The sequence below is a fragment of the Drosophila ananassae genome, chromosome 2L (genome assembly GCF_017639315.1).
Source record: "Drosophila ananassae strain 14024-0371.13 chromosome 2L, ASM1763931v2, whole genome shotgun sequence".
Taxonomy (NCBI): Eukaryota; Metazoa; Arthropoda; class Insecta; order Diptera; family Drosophilidae; genus Drosophila; species Drosophila ananassae.
Genome location: NC_057927.1, coordinates 25,452,634 through 25,470,142, shown reverse-complemented (window position 1 = coordinate 25,470,142; position 17,509 = coordinate 25,452,634). Strand labels below are relative to the sequence as shown.

The window sequence follows — 17,509 nt, the reverse complement described above, 5'->3', positions numbered from 1 at the left end:
CTCCGTTACTGCCAAGCGGGAGATCCCAATTAAGAGAAAGTGTCAAGGCAGTTGAAAAATTGACTTCCAGCTTCATTAGCAGGTTCTTAGACACTTTCAGCTGGCATTCACCTTTCTTGTACAATGAAAGCCCACCCGCCAGCCTCTTAACACCTGAAGTGCAACAAAGAACCAGCTCATTTGACTAATCAAAGTTCGGAGAAAAGTGAAAGGAAAACCTTTCCCTTCCTGGGCAACATGCAAATCCTTGAGATGTGTGTAAAACTTCAAACCAATTAACTTGCTACCCGAAAAGAAAGCATCTTAAAACGCCTTGCGGCCAAATCACCATGAGTTCCGAATTTGAATGAGAAAAGGATCCCCCGGGGGGAGTTAGGGGAATCCTACTAAAGCTGGCACACGCGCTTTTCAGCGCCAACGAATCGGAAAATTCGGAAAAGCTGGTGGAAAATGCAAATGGGCTTTGCCTATAGGCTCATTAGGGTTTATTGATCTCCGGCAGGAGGCAATAAAATTCACATTTCGCAACATTACCATGACAAAGGAGTTTATGCAGCCTGGGATGTGCATTCGAGCGTCTCTAACCGATCAACCATTTCGATCGATCGTCCTCGACTGCATTGATCCTTAAAGAACTCCTCGGGAGTTCGCCAAAACCCAGAGCCAGCTGAAAATTCGCAAAATCGCAGCGCGCGCGCTTAAAAAATGCAATTAAAATCCCTTACGGTCTGTCTGGTTTCCTTTTATTTAATTTTTTTTTTTTAACTCGTCTGCCCCTTTCCAGAAAAATTTGTAGCAAACGTCTTTGGTTTTTCGGTCCCCGGCATATCCATGTACGAAAAATCGAAAACCCTGCCAAAGGCAACCCTTCCTGGTTTCTTACCCTTTTTCCTTTTGTCTCCGATCCTCCGGAACTTCAGGGAGTGGCAAAGTGAGGCAAGGTAGTACGTGCAGGACCGGCAAGGTGAGGTGAGGTATGGTTAGGTGGGGCAGGGATCGGTGAGGTAGGGTAAGGTTTCCTCCTCTCTCCGATGCAATGTGTCATGGGGTTTTGTTTGTGTTTTTTTCGCAATTGATTTGCGGAGAAAGCATCGATTGTAGGGCAATTGTGCAAAAATTGGAAAAAGTCACAGGAGACATCCGACTTGGAAAATGTCAAAAGGGGAGGGTAAGGGGCTGAGTGCCTCTGAACACGTGATAAATCAGAACTAAAGATATGTGTGTAGGGAATTGGTATTCTTGTCTTGAAAACATTGAGGATTTTACTAATCAGGCTCATAAATATTTGATAGTAGAACTCAAAAGCTTACTGATGAGAATAGATAGCTTGAACCTTTTTTAATGGTTTCATAAATCAGTTGAACCTTGGGGAGGACTAGCCATAAATATAATTCCAGCTGCCCTTAACCCCAATAGTAGCTGAAAGAACGACTTCTAGAGTGACAGTGATCCCCATAATAGACCAATAGAAAGGCTTAACTGGCTAAGGTAACCCCCCATATTCTAAATATATTTACATAGAGCACAGAGGAATGTCACAATGAATTCGTTTATCCCTTATAGACGTGTACTACTCACCCACCAAAGTGTCCTACTTTTACCTCAAACAACTTTCTCATCGCGTTCCTAGAAATCCCACGACAAACTCAAGGAAAGTGAAATTGTAGCAACCCTCCACCTCGGATTCGTCACCCCGGGATTGATCAAAGCTGCACAGCTGCTATTTATTTAATTACCAAATATTTATTGAACATACATTACGGTTAATATCGTGCTGCTATATACCCATACTCCTGTTGGGAAATCGGAAAAGGGATCGCGATTTGGGTGCGTCACGAATTTTCGCAATTTGTTGGGACTCCTTGCAGACTTCTTCCAAACAATGATCATTTCGCATACCCTTCGGATCTCAGCCCTTGCCCAAGATTAGGTAAGAAGGGTGGCCATGGAGAAGTGGGTCTCAAGGGTGGCAGTTTCCAACTATCGATCGGAAATCGAACTGATCCCTGCACCCTTCAATGAAGATTTCAGTATGCATTGCGGAGGGATTTTCTCGTCTTTTTACTCTTATTCTTTTGCGAATAATTTATTGCGTTTCTTGAAATTGGCAATTTTGCAATTTGAATTTTGGGCGTTTGGGAGGGTTTGATCTGGGATTGTCTAGAAAAGGGATAATTAGAAACTCGGATTGCAGATCACGCCAGATGTGCGTTTTACCTACAACGCAATAAACCTTAATTAATATTTATTGCAAGAAATGATGCCTGTGAAAAAACGCCGAAAAACTGTATTAAATTGAGTGTCATAAGCTCTTTCTGCCGTTGGCACTTTTATTTACATTTATTACAGAAAAAAGTGCACAAAAAATGCCTTTATTGTTTGTTTTTTTTTCTTACAATTTTTTTCCATTAAAAACTTCTTGCGCTCGAACACGCTTCCTCCTGCCAAATAAAGCATTTTGTTAAGCTAATTTTTATCCCATTTCGAACAAATCATTTTCCCCATTTAAAAAATGCTTTTGGGTGTCTTTTTTCTATTCAACGCCCTACCCCTTGTCATGTAAAGAAAGCCTTACCCTAGGCCATGCCATTGATATGTCTTGAAAAAAACTCAATGAAAAAACAGTCAAAAATTATGTTATAAATTACTGGGAAAAAGGGTAAATTCATGTTGAAAATTTCAAGTGTTTTGTAATAAGGCGCAGTACTTTCGCCCAACCTAAGATCACAAAAAATGCATCAACCCCAGGATTTTTTCAGAAAAAAAAACGACTACAAAGGGCGCTAAGAAAAGAGTATGAGGCAAAAAGTTTGCTTGATTATTCTTTTTGTATATTATTTTATACCCTCACATAGGGGATACTAATAATTGTAAGTCATGGATAAAAATTAAAAGACATTATAGAAAGATATTAAATTTAATAAGAAATTTAATAGGATAATTCGTTATTTAATATAGTTATTACTTTAAAAACACTTTTTTCAGCAACAAGGTTTAAAAATTATTCAATTTAAAATAGGTTTAAAAGTACTTAACAAATTTAAAAAAAACTGCAAACATGATTTTTAAGCCAAAGAAGTGTATTAAAACTTCCTAGTGCTTTATAGAATGATAATCAAGATTTCTGATTGAAATGATACCCCATGTCAGGGAATCCTAAAGGTAGAAACCCAAAGCCAAAACAACTACAAATTGCCGTTACCCGCGAATGCAACCAAGCAAAAGGCTGCAATCCTCAAGGAAAACATTGAAAAAAGCCAAGAAAGAGTTGCCCAAAGGACAGAACCAGTAACCTTGCGCCAGTCACTCACCCAGGCCACCCCTTGCCAGCTCGCAATCGGAGGCAAAAAAAAAAAACTAGAAAAAAATATATACACATATATAAAGAAATCCTCACCCCACTGGATGTGCCAGAAATAGCATTGGTGCTCACCCAGTCCTGCACTGAGTAGCTCTAAGTAAACCCAAAGATTTCACACGCCATGCCGTGAAAGGCGTCAGGCTCATGTTTTTTTTTCCACGAGATGGTTTTCTGGGAGGGTCTGGCGGCGGGATGCTGGCAAATGCATTTTTTACTTGACGCCTCGGCACAAAGCTGCTGCATAATCATCGAACAAGGAACCAGCAGCCAGGAGACCCTTATCAGGCGTCGAGAGTGCGAAAAATCGGGAGTCTGGAAAAATCTCATTTGAATATTTCCGCTAAGGAAATTGGGAAATGGTGAATGTCTCTGTGGCGGCACAAATTAATGAATATTTCCGAATACTTTATGAGCTGTAGTTAAGCGATGGGCCGAATGCATTACTAATTCAGTGATCATTTGCATTCGGGGTAAGGGAAAACGAGTTTCAGATACAGATACATTCACAAACAAGAGGCTGAGCTACGCTCCTGGTTTTTTACGCTTCCTGTGATGCTCCCGTTTTGAGTGGAGCCACCTGTGCTCTGCTGGAGCTACTTAAAACGCAATTAAAACCATGTGGCCTTGTGGAGCATCCTGGGAAAGTGCGCCACATTCAGATAGGACAATGGTTTTGTTGATTAATCATCGGAAGCGCTTGTCGCTATATTACGTGACGTCTAACCCATTTGCGGCAGCTCGTAAATAATCAATATGAGATGGGGGCAAAAGTAGAGCAGCAGCCCAACCCAAATCCATTCCACTTCCAACCCAAGCTCGACAATCTTGAGTGTCTCGCATCCAGCTATCGGATTTCTCAAGTGTTTGTTTCTTAAACAAAAGTTTGCCTTGGCTACCCCCAAAAAATCGTACTACGATCGATGGCACTAAAAAGAAAAAAAAATCCAAGATTTTTCGATAAAATTAAAACTATAAATTAGAGTTCTCTAGAGAACTATTACTTGTTGCAAAAAAAAAAGACTTCAAGTAAAAATGTGGTTCAAATAGTGCTTACAAATTAATAAATTAAAAAGTATATTTCAAATTCCATATTTTTTTACAGTGCAGGGGTAAGCTCAGAACACTTGTGTTTCTACAGTTTAGGGGATTTGAGTTTTTTTAGATTTCTATAAATTTCTATTGTGTGCGGGGGTTTACTATACTCTTTTGTGGCCTCATTTTGTTTCGGTATCTTAATGTTTTCCTTTGGGCTAGGCGTTATTAATTGAAATTTATGCTGGAACATTTTTAATAGATTTCTCCGTATTTAAATTTGCTTCGTTGGCTCAATGATTTGGTGTAATTGGGAAATGGGGAACGATTAAGATCTCCTTCAAGAACTGAATTGAGGGAGCGAGAAAGTGGGCTGATTGTGAGATCATCAATGGCATATGTTTCTCCGCTAATTGATCAATCGTAGTTGGGGTTCCTTCTGGTGCTTTCACTGGATAATTGAGACATGGGAAACAGCCATTAAAGTTTCTGCTCTGATCTTAGAAATGGGGGTAGTCCGTTCCTTCATTTACCGAAATTGACTTGTAACCGACCAAACGGAGTTTCGAGTTTTTAATTCTGGTCGTCTTTTGTGGAAATTTGTGTACCAAAAGTGTTTCCTATTATGTTGCTGTTTACTTTTGTCCCGGAAATAAAGGAAAGAGTAAAATCACAATGGAAGCATCCCGCCTCTGGAATCAGCAGACAGCTTTATGTGGCATTTCATCTTAAAAATTATAAAAAAAAGAGGCAAAAAGCTGTAACGACCTTTGTGATCCGAACTCTTTAAGGTCTGTCATGGGCCATCTGCAAAGGCGAGTGTAATTCCCATAAAGCAGCTTAAGACACTTTCCATTCTTTTTCGCTTTTCCGGCCCTAAAAAATGGGCACTTTAAATTAAGCATAACATTTTCTACTCCGTTTGACGCGCTAACCGAAATGATCAGCGTATGGGATGCTGTCGCGGAAGGGTTACCTCCTAAAAACCTCGTAATTTACATGAAGTGCTGGCCCCTTTTTCCATCTAAACAACCCAAAAAACTGGACCAACATCTATCCCAAACTCAAACAGAAAGTTGTTGCTACATTTGATTGCCCCCGAGGTCGCGGAAAAGGCGGAATGGGGTGGAAAAGCTGCGATGGGAAAGTGCGCCGAACAGCATCCCGCGGTATTTGGGTTCAACAGGGATCTTCGAGGATCTGCTGGGATCTACACGGATCTTCGGAGACCTCTGTCCCAAATGAGTGTCCGCCATAAGGTCACGGATGCGGCTAAAGACCGTGCCTGAAAAAAGCAATGCCCAGTTGCACAATTAGCAAGACAATGCCATCAAATGGCCCCTTGGAAGAAAATTTGCATTCGAAATCAGCTCAGCGTGGTTTTGATACGTTTTTTTTTTTATTTTTTATTTGGGATTGTTGTCCCCGCTTGTGGACACTTTCTTTGGACATTTTTATTTTCTTTTGTGATTTACTCGGCCAGTGGTCGGAGGAACGAAGGGGTAGCGAGGATTATCCGAAGGGTTTCATCCAGTTTTTGGGATGCTGCGTCATCATTTATCGGCTCGGCTTGACCTATTTTGCCAACTCGGCGAAAGGGGCTATAAATGTCAGTGACGTCATTAAAGTTTCATAATTTATGAAAAGCCGACTCGCCGAATGTATTTCGGTTTCATTCTGTTTTTCAGTCAAGGAGTGCAGCGGTCGTTGACTCGATGCAATTAAAGAAAAATTAGTTTGATTTCCATTTCAAGTTTTCTGGATTTGGGTCTTTGGAGTGGTTTTCGAGCACGCGCCACAGCCGGAAGTGGTTCACTTACATTTACCCCACCTACCCACCATCCCCTGGCTCCTTCTATGCTCCATTTAAGGTATCTAAATTTAGCCATGATCTTGAAAACAGTTTCTGTTGTCATATTGGGGGGCGTGCATCGTAATTTTGAGCCGTATGTCAGCATGGCGGGAAATTGGGGCGATCCTCCTGCATTATGCCCATCAACAGTCACTTATTTCGAGATATCCAGGAGAGTCGCGAGGGGAGATATCTCCAATTGAATGACAGCTGCACAGATCTCCTTCTGGGTTTTGTAATTTTGCGGCTTGACTTTTCTTAAATTTAATTTACCCGAGATCGAGATCGAGATGCGTGCGGCATTTGATGCGCCCAACTGGACCGTTAGCTCAGCCTCCCCAACCACCCCACTTTGGGAATTCTATAAAAAAACCTTCTGAGAGCGGAGCTTATATCCTTTTAGTCGCATTTTAAACTCAATTAGCGCTCATTAGTAAATAACTGGCAGCACTAAGTGCTGGAATCATTCACAAAATGGTTGCACAAGGAGAAATTGCCAGTAAAAAGATAAGGATGTTTATTTGATTAAAATTATTGAAGCTGAAATACAGACTATACAGTTCACAATACCATACTTTTAAAACTCTTATACAAATTGGATTTCTCTCAGTGCTGTCCAGGATTATTGCCTCCCAGCCTAACACGCAACTCTTCAGGCTCGAATGATTGCCTCCTCAGAAGCCGCCTTCTTCAGTCCACAAAGCTAAACGGAAACGTACATTGACAACGACAATTGCTTGTTATTTGCAAAGCGAATTCCACCGCTTCATCAAGTTCGAAGGGAAGTCACTGTATGGACTCCACATGGAGGGGCTTTCAAAGGGGGAAAGAAGGACCGAGGACCCGGTCACACAGTTGGGGCCCTTCATCTTCTTGTGTCGGTGCCGGGGCGTAATTATAATTATGAGATGGGATGGGTTGGCTTTTGGGTTGGTCGGGTCGGGCCTGGCCTGGTCTGGTCTGCAGATCGGAGTGGAGAGCCAAAGAAAGCGCCTGGAGCGGAGCGGAGCAGAGCAAATGGTGGGGCAGCATCATTACCGCCAGTCGAGAACCGACTTGAGCTCATCATTGGCATGATTATCAGACGGAGAACGACATCATCAACAGCCGCGCGAATTGGTGCGAGACGCACTTTGACTTGGACAGCAAAAAGCTCTTTATACTCTGCTTAAAATTCGAGTAAATTATAAACAAATTTGAATATTTTCAAAATTATATTTAAAAAACAAAAAAACATTCATTTTCGACGAATAATATGGAAAATTTAAGTAATGAATGCTTTCTTATGGATGCTTTATTTCCGATAATATTTCCTATATCTATGTTCTTTATACCTTAACTAACTATATTTTACACTTATTTTAAAGATACAAATTTTTATATTTTCATAGAACAAAAAAAATTCGAGTTGGTCAGTTAAAATATTGTGCTCTGCGAGCGCTGCGAAGGGAAACATAGTGCGTGGCATGTTGTGAGACTTTGCAACACGTCCTCGTGTCCCCCCAGCATCTTCGTCACTTATCCCCACAGAGAATCCAGCGAGAATCCCCAGAGGAGACTCTGTTCTTGCTCTCGTTCTTTGTTTTTCTTGATTTTTTGCCTTTGTTTGTAATGCAATTTTCAAAGCGCGAGAATTACAGCGAAACAAAACAATGAAAATCATCTGCAATAAATGCCCCACTCCCATGCAGTTGGGGTTTGATATAAAGGTACTGAAAGAAAAGAAACAAATTATATTATACATATTAAAAAAATATGATAAAAATATTAATTGATACAAATTTTAATATACAAAAGGACTTAAATTTTCTTTAGTTAAACTAATCCAATTTTTTCGTGTGCATGGCTTAAGGGGTCGTATTCTGTTTGTATTTGTAATGAGTGTCTGTGGTTGCGGTCGCCTTGGAGCCCGGGGCCCAGGAATCGGACAACCTATAGCCTGGGGCCTGGGAGCAGGTCCGAATCGGAGGGAATCGAAGCCGGAGTGGAGTATGTAAGTGTGTGGGACTGGACTTCAATTTCAATTTAAATGAAAACAAACTGTAGTCACTTTGTATTTATGTATTTTGTGCTTTGCTGGTGACCGTCGTTCATTCAGCTTGTTTGCATCTTTTATGCTTCGTGACTTTTGAGTGTACTTAACGACACAGATGGACGGGCCCTGCATGGTCATGGTACGTGTGCGATGCAGTTACAGATACAAAGTGCACTTACAATTGCATTGCAAAAAAGGAGATGTACGATTTTAGCCTCAGATCTTGAGAGAGAGAAGTTGGCTTTTGATCTCAGCGGAAAGTGTTAATTGGTTTATTATGAAAGCTGTTAACATGATATTCCCCGAACTAATTTAGGTTCACTAAATTGCTAGTTTCCTATTTTGGAGAGTGACTGGCTAAAAATTGCCTTGAAAAAGGAATACATCCATTGAGTTAATTATAACCACTCAATCACAAATATACAGCTTGCAAAGAAATAATAACTTTTTCAATAAAAATTCTCGCAAATTCTCAGCCTTTTCAATTTGGACCACCCATAAATGCAATTTTTATTTAATTTTTTTTGTAATTTCTGCTTATTTTTTCTCTAAATGTTGATGTTGATAATGTCTAGAACAGTTTCCCGTTATTTTAAATGACTAACACCCGACTTATCTGAAACGCATTCCGTTTGGCCACCCAAGCATCCCGCGTTCGCTTGCCACAAACTTCACGCCTTACGAAAATAAACAGAAACATGAATGAAACTAAAAACTTGAACTCGAACTGGGAGAAGTGCGATGATTGTGGGAAAGGCAGAATCCGTGGTTGAGGACGAGGGGCACCACCGCAGTTGAAGGGCCTGGACTAGCGCCTAGGCCAAGTGTGAACAGCATTTGACGCATTTTGCACGCCTTCTTCCAGTTAAAACAATTGTTTGTTTCCACATTTTCTGCGAATGCTTGCCTGGCCCGGAATTTGTACCCCAAGCAGCGACAACATCCTCAGCATCATCCAGTACTCGAATCTCCAGAGAACTCCAGACACCAGAATCCAACAGAATCCCAGAAACCAGCTGACAAACGGAAATGCTGAGCGCCGTCTGTCATATGTGGTATTGTATGGAGCTGGTGTATGCGCCAAAGTTATTTTGAATATGCAAAAAATTATGAAAAAAACATTGCATAAATAATAAAAAACAAAAGAAAAACTGGCTAAAAGGGGAGCAAAGTATAATGCGAGAGGAACTGAAGTTTAGCAATGAGATTGCTCCATTATGAAACGGGGAGTTCTTAAATATGACACCCTTTGAAAGGGGTTTTTGAGATTTCCTAATTTAGGAATTTATGGAAGATATTAGTAATACTAAACAATTTATTGAAAACAAAGTAATCTTCTATTTGTTCGCCCACACATTCTATCTTTGTATCTTATTATCTTCAATCTATCTTTGAATCTTTCGATCTGGGCATATCTAAGAAGTAAATGTATGAAGATTTATGAAATTACTTAAAGTAAAACCATGGTAGGGGCTATTTTTTTAGTGCCTTAGGAGCAGAAAAATACAGAATCTCCTGAATTAAGAGTATCTCAAGATTCGTGACTATCCGATATTGATTTTAAAACATTTTTTTTGCATAACCCTCACGTTATATATTTGCTCTCGCTGTCGCTGCCTGTTACTTTGTTGTAGAACATACATACGCAATCGAGAGGCTGGCGACGTGGAGTGGAATCCAGATATTCCAAAAGACACTGGGACGGACTAGCCAGACGGGGTCCAAGGGCTCAACAAAGCCAACAAGTCGATGAGGAGACGGCGATGGGATGGCGAGTATTGTATGGCGGGGAGACATGCATATTTGAAGATCATAAAACAGGCAGGAGGGAGATGGTCTGCCAGTTGTTTCGCTTCGCAGGCGAGTGTGAAATTGTCAAGTTGTTTAAAGTTTACGCAGAGTATTAAATATTTGCCAATCGGCGTTTATAGATCTCGGCTGATCTGGTCTTGGGTCTTTTTTGTGGGTCCATTTGTGTGATATATATATTTTTTTTGCTCTTCATGTTTCTTCTAATTTTTACTGTAGCAAATTTTTGGAGCCCAAAAAAGGGAGGAGGCGTCTTCAATTTGCGTGGGAATATTCTAAACGGTCGTTTTGGGAGTTTTTATTTATTTGGTTTTATTGTTTCTGGCCTCCAGATATCGACGGCATGATAATGATGATGTTTATTTGTGTTGACAACAATGTTTGGCGCGCAGCTGTGAGTGAACTTGTGTCGATATTAGTGTGGAGCAGAGTGGCTGTGTGGAGGCTGATCTTCCTTTTGGGGCTGCTCTCCCGCTTATAGTATCTGACCGTTAAAAAATAGAAGGTCTGCATTAGTATCTGTGTGGATTCAATCCCCACTAGAGTTTGGACTCTAGGGTGGATCTAATATGGAAAGAAATGTAAGAAGTTTGAAGAGGTTTTAAGTGCCTATCAGATAGATTCTGTTTCCTTGATGGACCAACTTTAAAGCTCTTCTAGGAACCACCACCTTTTTCCATTATTTCAAGTCCACCTTAAAAAATATTTGTCCGGGATGCTGTATCTCCAATACGCTAGGCCTCTTCTGAGTAGTTTTATAAAGTTGCTGATGTTGGGGCCTTAGATAAACTAGCGTGGGGGAGTTCGGAGAACAGAGGCTTGTTTTAATATCTCCTCAGCGTTTCTGTGTGGGGGCTGCTGGCTAAACTACAACAGTTCACCCAGCTCCAATGTAAACACACAGATACGCACACACACAGAGACGTATTGGGACAAAGTGCAGTACAAAATAAACTGGCATGGGCTGCATTAACTAAATGCATTGACCTTTCAGCTCCAGTCTCGGTTCTACAGTCCTCAGCCTCTCGGCTCGCTTGGTGGCAGAAATACGAGTTTTCCGTGTATCTATCCCCATGCATGGGGATGTAACAACCTAACTGCACGACTTGGAATTGGGATTGTATCTGTATATATATATGGATGTATACATTTGTATCTGTATCCCCCATATCCGAGCCCTAGTGTGTGGGGAGTTGTTCTTGAACTTGTCCTGCATCTTTTCTATGTATCGCTCGCCTTGCATTTTCTTCGTGTTGGCGTCGATGGCCATGGGGGCATTTGATTTGCTCTTTTATATTTTTAGATGATCCCTAAAAAAAACATAAAAAAGGGGAAAATTTTGGACTTGGGGGAGCCTTTGTTGAAGGCGGTGGCCAACATGTAATTGCCATAAATTGATGTTAAACTTGAACTCTGTGTGGCTGGAACTGCAGAGCTATCAGAAAATACATAAAAATACGTTGCAACCATGGATTTTATTTCTGTGAGTAAACCAAAAAGAAATCATTCATATTTTTCCTTCACTCCCCTCCTGTTCCCTGTCCATTATATGATCGGAAGTAAAGTGGCATGCCTGACGAATATTAAACATGAAAAAACCTAAATGAGTAAAAAATCGCCCAGACGTTCCGATATTATTCCCACGGGACCCATGGACACACAGGCACAAAGCGAAAACAAAACTGCCGAGGAGCATAAAACACATTATATCGATACAAGGCGAAGAAACAGCCGTCCTATTTGTCCGAATCTCAAATAATCGCGAATGTGCGCTAAAAACCAAACGCAAACCTCTTCCGATAAAGAACAAAGCCAAGCAGGCGTATCTTTAATATTTTCTAATCGCTTAATTTGCTTGGTTTTCACAGGATCCACAGACAGGTTTATACGAATGCCCGATGGCAGGACCACCCGATCATATCGACCGACCACCACCAGTCAACCACTAATTGAAGGGCAATCTCTTTATTGGACGATGAATCACAATCACAGGAAGCAAGTGCACAAAGCGGAAATCTCTCTATTCAGAGCTCTATTCTACATTTTTTGCACACACAATGGCCAAGGATATACGGATGCCGAAAATGGCAAATGAATGGACCGTAAGACAGATCCGAAAAGGACCTGATGATGACGTACAAGGTCCTAATCTCTCTGCCAGATATCCAGATATCCAGGTTTCAGGTTCAACATTGTTGCTAATTTTCCTCGGGGCTGACCGCAAATAATCGGACAGGAAGCTGAAAAACCCCTCGGAGAATAGACATCATGTGTGTGTGGGCTTTAATGTTCGACAATTTCATTAGCAAGTGTCTGCAGGATACAAGTCTTCGGTTTTTGGCGGTATCTTGCATTTATTTGAATTTAGTGCGTGCTCCATAAGTTTAAGTGGCTTTTAATGCCTCTATCTTGGCGCCCAATTAATTTTGTCCAATAAAACGAAAATTATATGCATATGCTAATACATTCAAGCCCGAGACCCAAAAGTATCTGTGTGAGAGTACGAAGGGCGTTCAAAGCGTGGCGTGGAAACGAAAAGATTTGCAGAAATTTTGGCGCCAAAATGCAAGTTGATAAACCAGTTGCGTTGCATATTTGCCTCAAATCCTTTTTGCGCCTTTTTTTTTAACGTCTGCACGTTCCAACCAAAAGTGAATCTGTGTGAGTGAGTCGCTTATCGGCGCTCGTCATTGAGGCAGTCAGTGCGGTCTACATTTATAGCGAGCTTTCGCACACACAGCCTCAGATACTTTTGCGTTTGAATTGCGAAAAAAAGGGGTGAACCAGAATGAATCCTTAATACTCTTTCTATTAGTCCCGAAGTGAACCCAGGTGACCTCTTTCAAGTTTGAAGGATAACATGAAAATGTCTAGGGTAATTAAATTTTGCTTACTAATTTTATATATTTTAAGCTTAAGCTTGAATAACTTTCTTGAATAATATATAGAAATTTAAGGGATTATATTTAAATAACTTTTTTCGTTATTAATTAATAGAACAAGGATTTAAAAGGAAATATAAATAGGTTTGAAACTCAATCCAGAATTGAATTAAATTAACAAAATTACACCCCACAAGCGAATATTGAAACTGACAAATTAATGCAGAATCGCAGCCCCACATAATGATCTCATTTCACAAACAGGATATGGATATACCACCTAAAATCAAGAACTGTGAGATTAATCTAACAAACTAAGATAATTGATAGTCTTCGAAGTACATCGAAACAGACAAGGGTATGGAGCATGGGGTGCCCAACCCATAAAAGGGATCCCACCAAAATCAGAATCAGACGGCGAAGGCGACGCATAATTTGTAATAAACCTCCAGGACTAATGTGTCTCTCTACCTTAGCAGCGAAGACCAGCGCCTCCCCCTCGTCGGGACCCTTGGAAAAAATTAAAGAGCGAAAACAAGAGAGTCATAAAAATCAACTGCCAAGAATGAACGAAAAATTTGAGCCTTTAAACTTTTCACTTAATGAATCTAAGCGGAGTGAGCGGTACGGAGTTGGACGTGATCGTCGCCGTCATCATCCACTCGCAGGTAGTAAAGTTGTGCAACATTTTTTCCCAGGAACTTTTGCTGGTGCCTGGGCTTTGCTTTGGCTCTCCTTGGCTATGGGCTCCTTATTGAAGCATATCGAGAACTGGTGCCACAGCATTCCATGGGACATCCACCGAAAGCCAAGAGCAAAGCTCCAAAACAAAAAACAAAATCGCAGGGAAAAAACTACCAAAATGCATGCCGGCAAACACCGCGGAGGTATCAAAGACCTAAACAGCCACAGCCATTGATCAATGCTATTTGTTGTTGCACTGTCTGGTTAGAACTGCAAGTTTACCTGACCAAACCATTTAGCGTGCCAGACACATTTTCGGCGAAATGTTTTTAACAGCCAAAAGTGCAGGCCAGCCAAAGCCAAAGGATCGCCTCGGATTGCCAAGGAACGGAACGAAACGGATTGGATTGAATCGATTCGAATCCGGACATGCGAAAGTGAAGAAATATTTATAATCGGTAGTACGAATAATACACGGACTATGTTTCAGAAACTTACAACTTAGAAACCAAATAATTGACTTTAAATTATATTTTAATAAAATATAATATATACAACTTTATCTAATACTTTCAAGTGATTATCTTTTATAATATGGAATCCATATAATGAGACATTCTTTTAATATTTTAAATTCCTTATAAATCCTTTTCAAATTAAGTTGCAACCATTTTTAGTAGGTATACCTTATTCGAATTACAAAATACCAATCATATTTATATCTTTTTTTAGGCTGGTCGGCTTTTTCGAGACCAAGAAGAGACCAAGGAATTCGCCAATACGAGGCCCTGCGTGATTAGAGAACCAAATTGTGCATTTCGCCGAGCTTTGGGTCCATCTCTCTGGCTCTGGGCTGGTCTTGGGGCTTGTGTTATGGGTTTCGGTTTTTGGTATTGGGTTCTCGGTTCGAGGTAGGAGTGTGAGTGAGATTTCGAATTGGTCTCCTCGTCTCACCCACAATCGCGACATCTTTCTCGTTTATTGAAAGCAGCAAGAAGTACAAGTCTGTTATCGCTGTTTGCCAAGATCGTTATGTGTGGTTCCCCCATCTCTCCGGGTGTGACGCAATTTTGGCGCGAAAAGTTGGCGTCTGTTGGTTTGGGGGTCAGGCCAAAGGAGAAAGCAGTTTAATTGAAGAATAATCTGGAGAGTGGAGAGGACTTCCCATTCGGAAAAAGGAAATTCCCATAGCCTGGGTCTTCCGTTTTCCTTTTTCCTGTTTTCACTTTCGCCGGAAGGAAATCGCCTCTGACTTCCTTCACTGGGCAAACTTTTGGCGAACTCCAACCTTGAACTGTCCTAAGTAAATAGACAGATACACCACAGACCTGACCACATCCTGGGACTGAAATGAGAACGGTGACGAAGCGGAGATCTTGCGAAGCCGTTAAGCAAAGTTCGATTGACCGCAAAAACCCCAGAGAGCAGAAGTAGAACCGAAGTGACATTTGGTTGTAATCCAATACGCTTGAAGAGGCTGCGAATGGTTTTTGGTCAGGGCTTGTCTTACATAATCGATGCATGCATTTCAGTTCATATTGCTCGAGGATGAGCAGGTTCTTAAGATCCAGAAGCAACAGGAATGGGAGGGCGGAACGAAGGACAGTTAGATGCGAACTTCGTATTTGCCTTTGAAGTGTTTGCTTTAGCGGGAAACCCTCGACATTTCGGTGGGTGTGGCACCTGTGACTAACTGTTCTTGCGCAATCCTGGATTTTCCGATTCGAGGAATTGAACCGCAAATAGTCCTTCCACTTTTCGGACCTCCGGTGACAGTTAAATGGTCTGAGAAAGAGATAGTGCAGATGACATACGACACTGGGTCGGATAGGGAAAGTGATCCCGGTTTAAGGATGCGCCTATCGGAAAGGACAAATCTAAGCACTGCACTTGAATCCGTTCAGACACTTGAGGCGAACAATTTTCTCATCATTGCCAATGCGTTGGGTCAATTAATGGACCAAGAGATAGGACTCCGCAAAAGGATCCTCCCGATCCCGCTCGATGGACAAACACCAGTATCCTGTTGTGCACTTCGCTTAGTCGTTGACACTCCAAATAAAGTGCAACAACGGCAAAAAGATACTTTTTTTACGGCTAGTTAGAGATATCCCTTCTTGGACAGACAGTTTGACATTTTTGTGTTCCTGTCGCCGCCGTCCTGTGGTGTTCCGTTGTCCTGTTAAGCAAACAAGTGAACCTCAAAGAGTGTTTGTCTGTGAGTTGAGCAGGATCTTAAGACGTGGGGACACATCAGCTGAGCCGGGAGGTGCTGGGAAAATTTTTCTTCAATCAGCTGTTGGTCGAAACATAAAAATTGTTGTTGGCGACACCGTTATGGGAAAATGGTACCTCGTAGGGGATCGGTTTTTGGTTTCTGGGTTTTGGGTTTTTGATTTTTAGGTTTTTGGGACCTCTCTACGGACTTGTCCTGAAGTGTAGCTAAACCTGTTTGACTTTTGTTGTTACCACTGGCTTTGGTTTTTTAGCTGTGTGTGCTGAGCCTCTAACTTGTTGCTGCTTTGGCGTAGGAGAAGGTGTATTGGTGTGCTATTGTCCCGATTTTCTGACCCAACAAAGACTCAGCAAATCATCAAGTGCTGCCGAGTGTACAAGGACTACGACGATGATGATGATGATGGGAATCGAAGTCGGATTGCAGCATCATTTTTCCAGCTGCACGAGCGTGGCGAGTGGGCGAAAAAATCAGGGATAAGGTATTGGGATCTGGGTTGAGAGGGATCCCGAAAATCAACTAGTATTTGGGAATCGTACCTGCCGTGTGCTGATCTCACGCTCGCCAAACAATGCCAATGCCAAGTCAATGACAAAGTACTGGGCTGGTCAGGAGAGGACAGGTTACTAGGTGCTATTGTGGATACCCTGGATTTCTCATCACAAATAGACCCTAATAACGCTGTTTCTATTGCCATTGTCTCTCCCCTCGAGGTGTTACAATTGCAGAATTATTGCCCTGGGAAACGGCTCCACCTACATTTCTTAGGACCACCGAGCGGATTCCGGATCATTTGGGTCCTGGTTGTAAACTCACTCCTTGGATCATTAAATTTTGACAGTTCAGAGGGAATGACAGATACAAGTAATGACAAACTTGGTTTTTCCAACTTTTGAAATGAAAGGTAGTACGATTTTCTAAAGTATTTTATATTTTAAGTTTCCAATTTTCAATATATGGTGGTTTGCAACGTTCCCAGTAAGATTAGGAATGTATAATCAGGGACATTTAGGGTTCAATAAACCTCCCAAGACCGCATGACGGTCTAATTGCGAATAAAAAAGCCATTTAAAAAGTAATTCCCCAGCTAGTTTCTCGATCTTTCTTCGATTTCACTTTTCTCTTTTTGCAGTGAGCCAAAGTGCATAGGAAAAAAGAATTTGTCCGTTACAAAAATCTGCCGCACAACGTCTGAGAAGCCGAACGAGAGTGTTTGTGAGTGTGTTTTTATGTTTGATAAAATGCGATATGGGCACATTCCCTTCTGGCCGCCGAAACTCCCCTTTGCCGGGTTTGAGATTGAGCCTCCCTGCGAGAATGCGAGAAGCGAGAAAACCGGGAGAACGTGACGCGACTCTCGGAGCTCAACATTGAGCCCTCTCTGCATGTGTTTATGCCCCCCATCTCCAGGCCAGGCGGAGAATCGGAACGAGAATGAGGCTCAGCCAACATAAACGGGAATAACGTATTTTTTCTGTCGGTGTGGCAAACACACACACACACACACACACACACCATCAGTAAACTATATATATGGAGGCAGAGAAGAAAAGATAGAAAATAAGAGATCCCCTCCCCAAATAACCCCCACATAAATACAGTGAGAAAAGCCACAGAT

The 17,509-nt window shown here is 41.5% G+C and overlaps 1 long non-coding RNA gene across 2 annotated transcripts; it reads right to left on the bottom strand.

Annotated features, from left to right (window-relative positions):
* Window positions 1–8,063: 8,063 nt before the first annotated feature.
* Window positions 8,064–11,256, bottom strand: LOC116654488. 2 transcript variants are annotated; one of them, XR_006506936.1, is made up of 3 exons: window positions 10,760–11,256; window positions 9,922–10,573; window positions 8,064–9,348 (listed from the first exon to the last, which is right to left on the bottom strand). It is a non-coding gene; the product is annotated as an uncharacterized LOC116654488 (long non-coding RNA). The 2 variants fall into 2 exon arrangements; XR_004309713.2 differs by having other exon boundaries at window positions 9,926–10,573.
* Between the last annotated feature and the right edge of the window lie 6,253 nt (window positions 11,257–17,509).